This window comes from Nerophis lumbriciformis, linkage group LG04 (assembly GCF_033978685.3).
Source record: "Nerophis lumbriciformis linkage group LG04, RoL_Nlum_v2.1, whole genome shotgun sequence".
Classification (NCBI taxonomy): domain Eukaryota; kingdom Metazoa; phylum Chordata; class Actinopteri; order Syngnathiformes; family Syngnathidae; genus Nerophis; species Nerophis lumbriciformis.
Genome location: NC_084551.2, coordinates 64,558,132 through 64,570,000, shown reverse-complemented (window position 1 = coordinate 64,570,000; position 11,869 = coordinate 64,558,132).

Sequence of the window (11,869 nt, the reverse complement as noted above, 5' to 3'; positions counted from 1 at the left end):
AAAACGGACTTGCTTCAGCAGCACATTTCTGGTGCTGTAGTTGTATAAAATGTCTCAAAACGTCATCAGGAGTCCCGACACAACCTAAAAATGGAAGAAAATGCATATTTTACGGAAACATTTTTTTGCTAAAATGTCGTAAGGGGGCACCCTTAAGAAAAAGTCAAAAAAACGGACTAGCTTCAGCAGCACATTTCTGGTGCTGTAGTTGTATAAAATGTCTCAAAACGTCATCAGGTGTCCCGACACAACCTAAAAATGGAAGAAAATGCATAGTTTACGGAAAAACATTTTTGCTAAAATTTCGTAAGGGGGTACCCTTACAAAAAATTAAAAAAAAACGGACTTGCTTCAGCAGCACATTTCTGGTGCTGTAGTTGTATAAAATGTCTCAAAACGTCATCAGCAGTCCCGACACAACCTAAAAATGGAAGAAAATGCATATTTTACGGAAACATTTTTTTGCTAAAATTTCGTAAGGTGGGACCCTTACAAAAAATTCATAAAAACGGACTTGCTTCAGCAGCACATTTCTGGTGCTGTAGTTGTATAAAATGTCTCAAAACGTCATCAGCAGTCCCGACACAACCTAAAAATGGAAGAAAATGCATATTTTACGGAAACATTTTTTTGCTGAAATGTCGTAAGGGGGGACCCTTACAAAAAATTCAAAAAAACGGAATTGCTTCAGCAGCACATTTCTGGTGCTGTAGCTGTATAAAATGTCTCAAAACGTCATCAGGAGTCCCGACACAACCTAAAAATGGAAGAAAATGCATATTTTACGGAAACATTTTTTTGCTAAAATGTCGTATGGGGGGACCCTTACAAAAAATTCAAAAAAACGGACTTGCTTCAGCAGCACATTTCTGCTGCTGTAGTTGTATAAAATGTCTCAAAACGTCATCAGGTGTCCCGACACAACCTAAAAATAGAAGAAAATGCATAGTTTCCGGAAAAAAATTTTTGCTAAAATTTCGTAAGGTGGGACCCTTACAAAAATTCAAAAAAACGGACTTGCTTCAGCAGCACATTTCTGCTGCTGTAGTTGTATAAAATGTCTCAAAACGTCATCAGGTGTCCCGACACAACCTAAAAATGGAAGAAAATGCATAGTTTACGGAAAATTATTTTTGCTAAAATTTCGTAAGGGGGGACCCTTACAAAAAATTCAAAAAAACGGAGTTGCTTCAGCAGCACATTTCTGCTGCTGTAGTTGTATAAAATGTCTCAAAACGTCATCAGGTGTCCCGACACAACCTAAAAATGGAAGAAAATGCATAGTTTACGGAAAAACATTTTTGCTAAAATTTCGTAAGGGGGTACCCTTACAAAAAATTCAAAAAAAACGGACTTGCTTCAGCAGCACATTTCTGGTGCTGTAGTTGTATAAAATGTCTCAAAACGTCATCAGCAGTCCCGACACAACCTAAAAATGGAAGAAAATGCATAGTTTACGGAAACATTTTTTTGCTAAAATTTCGTAAGGGGGGACCCTTACAAAAAATTCAAAATAAACGGACTTGCTTCAGCAGCACATTTCTGGTGCTGTAGTTGTATAAAATGTCTCAAAACGTCATCAGGAGTCCCGACACAACCTAAAAATAGAAGAAAATGCATAGTTTACGGAAAAAAAATTTTGCTAAAATTTCATAAGGCGGGACCCTTACAAAAAATTCAAAAAAATGGACTTGCTTCAGCAGCACATTTCTGCTGCTGTAGTTGTATAAAATGTCTCAAAACGTCATCAGGTGTTCCGACACAACCTAAAAATGGAAGAAAATGCATAGTTTACGGAAAAAAATTTTTGCTAAAATTTCGTAAGGTGGCACCGTTACGAAAAAGTCAAAAAAAACGGACTAGCTTCAGCAGCACATTTCTGGTGCTGTAGTTGTATAAAATGTCTCAAAACGTCATCAGGAGTCCCGACACAACCTAAAAATAGAAGAAAATGCATAGTTTACGGAAAAAAAATTTTGCTAAAATTTCATAAGGCGGGACCCTTACAAAAAATTCGAAAAAACGGACTTGCTTCAGCAGCACATTTCTGGTGCTGTAGTTGTATAAAATGTCTCAAAACGTCATCAGGAGTCCTGACACAACCTAAAAATGGAAGAAAATGCATATTTTACGGAAACATTTTTTTGCTAAAATGTCGTAAGGGGGGACCCTTACGAAAAAGTAAAAAAAACGGACTAGCTTCAGCAGCACATTTCTGGTGCTGTAGTTGTATAACATGTCTCAAAACGTCATCAGGAGTCCCGACACAACCTAAAAATGGAAGAAAATGCATAATTTACGGAAACATTTTTTTGCTAAAATGTCGTAAGGGGGCACCCTTACGAAAAAGTCAGAAAAACGGACTAGCTTCAGCAGCACATTTCTGCTGCTGTAGTTGTATAAAATGTCTCAAAACGTCATCAGGTGTCCCGACACAACCTAAAAATGGAAGAAAATGCATATTTTACGGAAACATTTTTTTTGCTAAAATGTCGTAAGGGGGCACCCTTACGAAAAAGTCAGAAAAACGGACTAGCTTCAGCAGCACATTTCTGCTGCTGTAGTTGTATAAAATGTCTCAAAACGTCATCAGGTGTCCCGACACAACCTAAAAATGGAAGAAAATGCATAGTTTACGGAAACATTTTTTTGCTAAAATTTCGTAAGGGGGGACCCTTACGAAAAATTAAAAAAAACGGACTAGCTTCAGCAGCACATTTCTGGTGCTGTAGTTGTATAAAATGTCTCAAAACGTCATCAGGAGTCCCGACACAACCTAAAAATGGAAGAAAATGCATATTTTACGGAAACATTTTTTTGCTAAAATGTCGTAAGGGGGGACCCTTACGAAAAATTCAAAAAACGGAGTTGCTTCAGCAGCACATTTCTGCTGCTGTAGTTGTATAAAATGTCTCAAAACATCATCAGGAGTCCCAACACAACCTAAAAATGGAAGAAAATGCATATTTTACGGAAACATTTTTTTGCTAAAATTTCGTAAGGGTCCCCCCTTACGAAATTTTAGCAAAAAAATGTTTCCGTAAATTATGCATTTTCTTCCATTTTTAGGTTGTGTCGGGACTCCTGATGACGTTTTGAGACATGTTATACAACTACAGCACCAGAAATGTGCTGCTGAAGCTAGTCCGTTTTTTTTACTTTTTCGTAAGGGTCCCCCCTTACGACATTTTAGCAAAAAAATGTTTCCGTAAAATATGCATTTTCTTCCATTTTTAGGTTTAAAAAAAAAACGGACTTGCTTCAGCAGCACATTTCTGGTGCTGTAGTTGTATAAAATGTCTCAAAACGTCATCAGGAGTCCCGACACAACCTAAAAATGGAAGAAAATGCATAGTTTACGGAAAAAATGTTTTGCTAAAATTTCGTAAGGGGGGACCCTTACAAAAAATTCAAAAAAACGGACTTGCTTCAGCAGCACATTTCTGGTGCTGTAGTTGTATAAAATGTCTCAAAACGTCATCAGGTGTCCCGACACAACCTAAAAATGGAAGAAAATGCATAGTTTACGGAAACATTTTTTTGCTAAAATTTCGTAAGGGGGGACCCTTACAAAAAAATTTAAAAAAAACGGACTTGCTTCAGCAGCACATTTCTGGTGCTGTAGTTGTTTAAAATGTCTCAAAACGTCATCAGGTGTCCCGATACAACCTAAAAATGGAAGAAAATGCATAGTTTACGGAAAAATTTTTTTGCTAAAATTTCGTAAGGGGGGACCCTTACAAAAAATTAAAAAAAAACGGACTTGCTTCAGCAGCACATTTCTGGTGCTGTAGTTGTATAAAATGTCTCAAAACGTCATCAGGAGTCCCGACACAACCTAAAAATAGAAGAAAATGCATAGTTTACGGAAAAAAAATTTTGCTAAAATTTCGTAAGGGGGGACCCTTACAAAAAATTTAAAAAAAACGGACTTGCTTCAGCAGCACATTTCTGCTGCTGTAGTTGTATAAAATGTCTCAAAACGTCATCAGGTGTCCCGACACAACCTAAAAATGGAAGAAAATGCATATTTTAAGGAAACATTTTTTTGCTAAAATGTCGTAAGGGGGCACCCTTACGAAAAAGTCAAAAAAACGGACGAGCTTCAGCAGCACATTTCTGGTGCTGCAGTTGTATAAAATGTCTCAAAACGTCATCAGGAGTCCCGACACAACCTAAAAATGGAAGAAAATGCATATTTTACGGAAACATTTTTTTGCTAAAATGTCGTAAGGGGGCACCCTTACGAAAAAGTCAAAAAAACGGACTAGATTCAGCAGCACATTTCTGGTGCTGTAGTTGTATAAAATGTCTCAAAACGTCATCAGGAGTCCCGACACAACCTAAAAATGGAAGAAAATGCATAGTTTACGGAAAAAAAATTTTGCTAAAATTTCGTAAGGGGGGACCCTTACAAAAAATTAAAAAAAAACGGACTTGCTTCAGCAGCACATTTCTGGTGCTGTAGTTGTATAAAATGTCTCAAAACGTCATCAGCAGTCCCGACACAACCTAAAAATGGAAGAAAATGCATATTTTACGGAAACATTTTTTTTGCTAAAATGTCGTAAGGGGGGACCCTTACGAAAAATTTAAAAAAACGGAGTTGCTTCAGCAGCACATTTCTGCTGCTGTAGTTGTATAAAATGTCTCAAAACGTCATCAGGTGTCCCGACACAACCTAAAAATGGAAGAAAATGCATAGTTTCCGGAAAATTTTTTTTGCTAAAATTTCGTAAGGGGGGACCCTTACAAAAAATTCAAAAAAACCGGACTTGCTTCAGCAGCACATTTCTGGTGCTGTAGTTGTATAAAATGTCTCAAAACGTCATCAGCAGTCCCGACACAACCTAAAAATGGAAGAAAATGCATATTTTACGGAAAATTTTTTTTGCTAAAATGTCGTAAGGGGGGACCCTTACAAAAAATTTTAAAAAAACGGACTTGCTTCAGCAGCACATTTCTGCTGCTGTAGTTGTATAAAATGTCTCAAAACGTCATCAGGTGTCCCGACACAACCTAAAAATGGAAGAAAATGCATAGTTTCCGGAAAAAAATTTTTGCTAAAATTTCGTAAGGGGGGACCCTTACAAAACATTTAAAAAAAACGGACTTGCTTCAGCAGCACATTTCTGCTGCTGTAGTTGTATAAAATGTCTCAAAACGTCATCAGGTGTCCCGACACAACCTAAAAATGGAAGAAAATGCATAGTTTACGGAAAAAACATTTTGCTAAAATTTCGTAAGGCGGGACGGCGTGGCGCAGTGGGAGAGTGGCCGTGTGCAACCCGAGGGTCCCTGGTTCAATCCCCACCTAGTACCAACCTCGTCATGTCCGTTGTGTCCTGAGCAAGACACTTCACCCTTGCTCCTGATGGCTGCTGGTTAGCGCCTTGCATGGCAGCTCCCGCCATCAGTGTGTGAATGTGTGTGTGAATGGGTAAATGTGGAAGTAGTGTCAAAGCGCTTTGAGTACCTTGAAGGTAGAAAAGCGCTATACAAGTACAACCCATTTATTTATTTATTTATTTATGACCATAGGTGAGGATGGGAACGTAGATCGACCGGTAAATTGAGAGCTTTGCCTTCCGGCTCAGCTCCTTCTTCACCACAACGGATCGATACAGCGTCCGCATTACTGAAGACGCCGCACCGATCCGCCTGTCGATCTCACGATCCACTCTTCCCTCACTCGTGAACATGACTCCGAGGTACTTGAACTCCTCCACTTGGGGCAGGGTCTCCTCCGCAACCCGTAGATGGCACTCCACCCTTTTCCGGGCGAGAACCATGGACTCGGACTTGGAGGTGCTGATCCTCATTCCAGTCGCTTCACACTCGGCTGCGAACCGATCCAGTGAGAGCTGAAGATCCTGGCCAGATGAAGCCATCAGGACCACATCATCTGCAAAAAGCAGAGACCTAATCCTGCAGCCACCAAACCGGATCCCCTCAACGCCTTGACTGCGCCTAGAAATTATGTCCATGAACGTTATGAACAGAATCGGTGACAAAGGGCAGCCTTGGCGGAGTCCAACCCTCACTGGAAATGTGTCCGACTTACTGCCGGACCAAGCTCTGACACTGATCATACAGGGAGCGGACTGCCACAATCAGACAGTCCGATACCCCATACTCTCTGAGCACTCCCCACAGGACTTACCGGGGTACACGGTCGAATGCCTTCTCCACGTCCACAAAGCACATGTAGACTGGTTGGGCAAACTCCCATGCACCCTCAAGGACCCTGCCGAGAGTATAGAGCTGATCTACCGTTCCACGACCAGGACGAAAACCACACTGTTCCTCCTGAATCCGAGGTTCGACTATCCGGCGTAGCCTCCTCTCCAGTACACCTGAATAGACCTTACCGGGAAGGCTGAGGAGTGTGATCCTACGATAGTTAGAACACACCCTCCGGTACCCTTTTTAAAGAGAGGAACCACCACCCCGGTCTGAGTGGGATCCCACGTATAAAATACGTAAATGTTGTTGTTTTTTTCATATACAACATGTAACTTCTCCAAAAAGAGGGCAAAATGTCCTCTCCATGATTGCTACTATATTTAGTTTAGTTAGTGAGTTTATTATTTCTTCGGTCAGTGGTCAACAAAATAAACAAACAGTTTTACATAAACAAACAGTTGTACGTTCATAAATTGAAAATGTTGCTGACCGAAAGGGTTTAGGCTGAAGTTGAACACTTATTGCGCCTATGGATGATGTTTGATAAGAAATTATCGAGTTCGAGCCTATTATCGAATCCTGTTATCGACCCGATTCCTTATCGATTCTCTTATCGAGTCCAGATAGGTTGTTGTATATGGAAAAAAAACACAATATTTGGTTGAACAAAAGCTCACTTTTATTATATATATAAAAAAAATTAATAAATAAATAAATATTGACTGTTACCCCCCTAAAAAAATAAAATTAAAAAAATAAATATTGACTGTTGTTACTGTCGGAGGAAGATATTTACATATATCCGAATTTAAGTTCTTTTATTTCATAGTCATATTTGAAAACAGCTCGTGTTTTCTATTTCTTCTCTTGCTGCTTTGTCTGCAAGTAAACTGTGTGTGTTAACCTTGAGGCTTTGGAATGTGTTTTGACTAGCATGTATTTTGACTACAGAGAGGGGAGAAAAGAGAGGGTTTTGGGATCGGGAAAGACAGACCATTTTAGCGGGGCGATCCGAATGTTCTATGCTGTTTCTGTGAAAGTATATCTGCAAAGCTTTGCAAATATATTACAAAATACCTATTCTGTCTCTGGTGGTTTTTCAACTCAGCTTTAAGTGTCGTAAAGAGCTTGGGAGCGACTTGTGACTTGAATGCCCTGGGAGGAACAACTGGTCCAAAACGCAACATTACCCAAAGTATATTAAGTGGGATTTTTCAGAAAAACAAAAATATACAGTAACACAAAAAACAAACTGTCTCTGTGATCACTATAGGTGTATAAATAATAACATAGTGTTAAATAAAATCAGTCCCTTGGGCACAAAACTGAAAATAATACAGCTCTCCAAAAAGTGCACTTCTGCTGCTATTGGAACATAACTGTTTGTTATGATGCTTTGACATTGTTGCACTTTATTTCTTTATTGAAAGTAAATTCTATGAAGAGAAAAGTTGTTTGCAAATGTGGTTCCAATGCTAAAAAAATCAAAAGTTAAAGCTAAAAAAAGAAATACACTTTATTGAGTTAACATTATTTCTTTATAGGGGGAAAGATGTGATGTTATGAGCTAGGGAATATAACAACTACACTACCCAGCATGCAACGGGAGTGACGAAAAGTGTTGTTGCATGTCGCCACCCGGCAGCTAAGAATGAGGTTATGAGCACGCTGTGAAAGTAAACGTCAAGAACTCGGCCAACACGCCTCGTCTGCATTATTTATAATTAGACAGACAACACATATACAGTGTGATTTTGTTTTGTTTACAAGGAAAGAAAAACAAAAGTTAAAAAAGGGAGATGTACAGGTAAAAGCCAGTAAATTAGAATATTTTGAAAAACTTGATTTATTTCAGTAATTGCATTCAAAAGGTGTAACTTGTACATTATATTTATTCATTGCACACAGACTGATGCATTCAAATGTTTATTTCATTTAATTTTGATGATTTGAAGTGGCAACAAAGGAAAATCCAAAATTCCGTGTGTCACAAAATTAGAATATTACTTAAGGCTAATACAAAAAAGGGTTTTTTAGAAATGTTGGCCAACTGAAACGTATGAAAATGAAAAATATGAGCATGTACAATACTCAATACTTGGTTGGAGCTCCTTTTGCCTCAATTACTGCGTTAATGCGGCGTGGCATGGAGTCGATGAGTTTCTGGCACTGCTCAGGTGTTATGAGAGCCCAGGTTGCTCTGATAGTGGCCTTCAACTCTTCTGCGTTTTTGGGTCTGGCATTCTGCATCTTCCTTTTCACAATACCCCACAGATTTTCTATGGGGCTAAGGTCAGGGGAGTTGGCGGGCCAATTTAGAACAGAAATACCATGGTCCGTAAACCAGGCACGGGTAGATTTTGCGCTGTGTGCAGGCGCCAAGTCCTGTTGGAACTTGAAATCTCCATCTCCATAGAGCAGGTCAGCAGCAGGAAGCATGAAGTGCTCCAAAACTTGCTGGTAGACGGCTGCGTTGACCCTGGATCTCAGGAAACAGAGTGGACCGACACCAGCAGATGACATGGCACCCCAAACCATCACTGATGGTGGAAACTTTACACTAGACTTCAGGCAACGTGGATCCTGTGCCTCTCCTGTCTTCCTCCAGACTCTGGGACCTCGATTTCCAAAGGAAATGCAGAATTTGCATGGTTGGGTGATGGTTTGGGGTGCCATGTCATCTGCTGGTGTCGGTCCACTCTGTTTCCTGAGATCCAGGGTCAACGCAGCCGTCTACCAGCAAGTTTTAGAGCACTTCATGCTTCACCCGACTCATCGTGTAAATAAAAACTTCTCCATATCGGCGTATTATGGATACCCCCAAACAAATGTTCACTCTAATTTTCCATCTGATTTACAGGTTGTGAGTTCATGCACTGTGTTGGTTTTGTTCGTTGAACAAGGTGATATTCATGCATGGTTCATTTTGTGCACCAGTAAAAAAAAAACATATAACTTTGTTTTGAATTTGAAAAATAAATATATATTTTTTTTTTTTCACTAAAGAAGAGTTCGGTGAATGCGCATGTGAAACTGGTGAGGTTCGTTACCTCCAACAAGGTTAAAAACCACTGGCCTAACCCTATAAACAATGTCAAATACAAGATGAGTTGAGTTGAGTTGAGTTTGAGTTTATTTCGAACATGCGAGCATACAACATGGTGCACCACAATTTCCAGTTTCTCTTTTCAACATGTTCGAAAAGGAGTAGGAAGAAGCAGAGCTTATTTAATCCTACCCCTTTTCTTTTACATAACAGTAAGTCTTTGCTGTCGTCCAGCATTTTGTTTTTGTTTACCGTATTTTCCGCACTATTAGCTGCACCTAAAAACCACAAATTTACTCAAAAGCTGACAGTGCGGCTTATAACCCGGTGCGCTTTATATATGGATTAATATTAAGATTCATTTTCATAAAGTTTCGGTCTCGCAACTACGGTAAACAGCCGCCATCTTTTTTCCCCGTAGAAGAGGAAGTGCTTCTTCTTCTACGCAAGCAACCGCCAAGGTAAGCACCCGCCCCCATAGAACAGGAAGCGCTTCTTCTTCTACTGTAAGCAACCACCCGCCCGCGTAGAAGAAGAAGAAGAAGCGCGCGGATATTACGTTTCATTTCCTTTGTGTGTTTACATCTGTAAAGACCACAAAATGGCTCCTACTAAGCGACAGGTTTCCGGTTCATGAAAAGACGCAATCTCTCCATCCGCACACGGACTACTATTTCACAGCAACTGCCTAAAGACTTTCAAGAAAAGCTGGCTACTTTCCGTGCATATTGTAAAAACAAGATAGCTGAAAAAAAGATCCGGCCAGAGAACATTATCAACATGGACGAGGTTCCACTGACTTTTGATATTCCTGTGAACCTCACTGTGGATACAACGGGAGCACGTACGGTGAATATTCGCACCACAGGGAATGAGAAGTCATCCTTCACTGTGGTTCTAGCTTGCCATGCTAATGGCCAGAAACTTCCACCCATGGTGATATTCAAAAGGAAGACCTTGCCAAAAGAGACCTTTCCAGCCGGCGTCATCATAAAAGCTAACTCGAAGGGATGGATGGATGAAGAAAAGATGAGCGAGTGGTTAAGGTAAGTTTACGCGAAGAGGCCGGGTGGCTTTTTTCACGCAGCTCCGTCCATGTTGATATACGACTCCATGCGCGCCCACATCACGCTGGTTTTTAATATATTATTAAAGTTTGACTGACCTATCTGACTGGTTTTTTGCCATTCCTTTAGCGCAGTTAGATGCGGCTTACAACACGGGGCGGCTTATAGGTGGACAAAGTTTTGAAATATGCCGTTCATTGAAGGCGCGGCTTATAACCCAGGGCGGCTTATGGTGCGGAAAATACGGTACTTTGTAGCCAGTTCAGTTTTAGTGTCGTTCTGCAAAGCCTTTCCCTAAGCTTCAATGCCTTTTCTTAGGGGCACTCACCTTTTGTTTATTTTTGGTTTTGAGTTGAGTTGAGTTTATTTTGAACATGCGAGCATACAACATGACGCGTCACAATTTCCAGTTTCTCTTTTCAACATGTTCGAAAAGAAGCAGGGAGAAGCAGAGCTTATTTAATCCTACTCCTTTTCTTTTACATAACAGTTGCGAAAACTTTTGTTCACTTCCTGTTCTCAATTTATTCACAATATACTCCATAAGTAATCACAATAAAAACAAATAATAAATGGTGAAGTAAGTCATATTACATATAATGAGATAAGTAATTGAGCTTCCAAAAATCATGAAATTTCCTTTGCACAACATATTATAAACACACCTTGTACACAACATAAACACTGTTCAATTATATACCATATTTTTTCGGACTATAAGTCGCAGTTTTTTTCATAGTTTGGCCGGGGGTTGCGACTTATACTCAGGAGCGACTTATGTGTGAAATTATTAACACATTACCGTAAAATATCAAATAATATTATTTAGCTCATTCCCGTAAGAGACTAGACCGGGGGTTGGCTCTTTAGCGCCGCCCTAGTGGCTCTCTGGAGCTTTTGCAAAAATGTATGAAAAATGGAAAAAAAAATATTTTTTGTGTTAATATGGTTTCTGTAGGAGGACAAACATGACACAAACCTCCCTAAGTGTTATAAATCACACTGTTTATATTAAACAAGCTTCACTGATTCGAGTATTTGGCGAGCGCCGTTTTGTCCTACTAATTTTGGCGGTCCTTGAACTCACCGCAGTTTTGTTTACATGTATAACTTTCTCCGACTTTCTAGGACGTGTTTTATGCCACTTCTTTTTCTGTCTCATTTTGTCCACCAAACTTTTAAGGTTGTGCATGAAAGGTGAGTTTTGTTGATGTTATTGACTTGTGTGGAGTGCTAATCAGACATATTTGGTCACTGCATGACTGCAAGCTAATCGATGCTAACATGCTATTTAGGCTAGTTATATGTACATATTGCATCATTATGCCTCATTTGTGGGTATATTTGAGGTAATTTAGTTTCCTTTAATTCCTCTTAATTCAATTTATATCTCATGACACACTATCTGTATGTAATATGGCTTTTAATTTTTTGAGGCTCCAGACAGATTTGTTTTTTTTATTTTTGGTCCAATATGGCTCTTTCAACATTTTGGGTTGCTGACCCCTGGACTAGACGTATAAAATTTCATGGGATTTAGCCATTAAAAGTGACAGATTGTTTGGTAAAC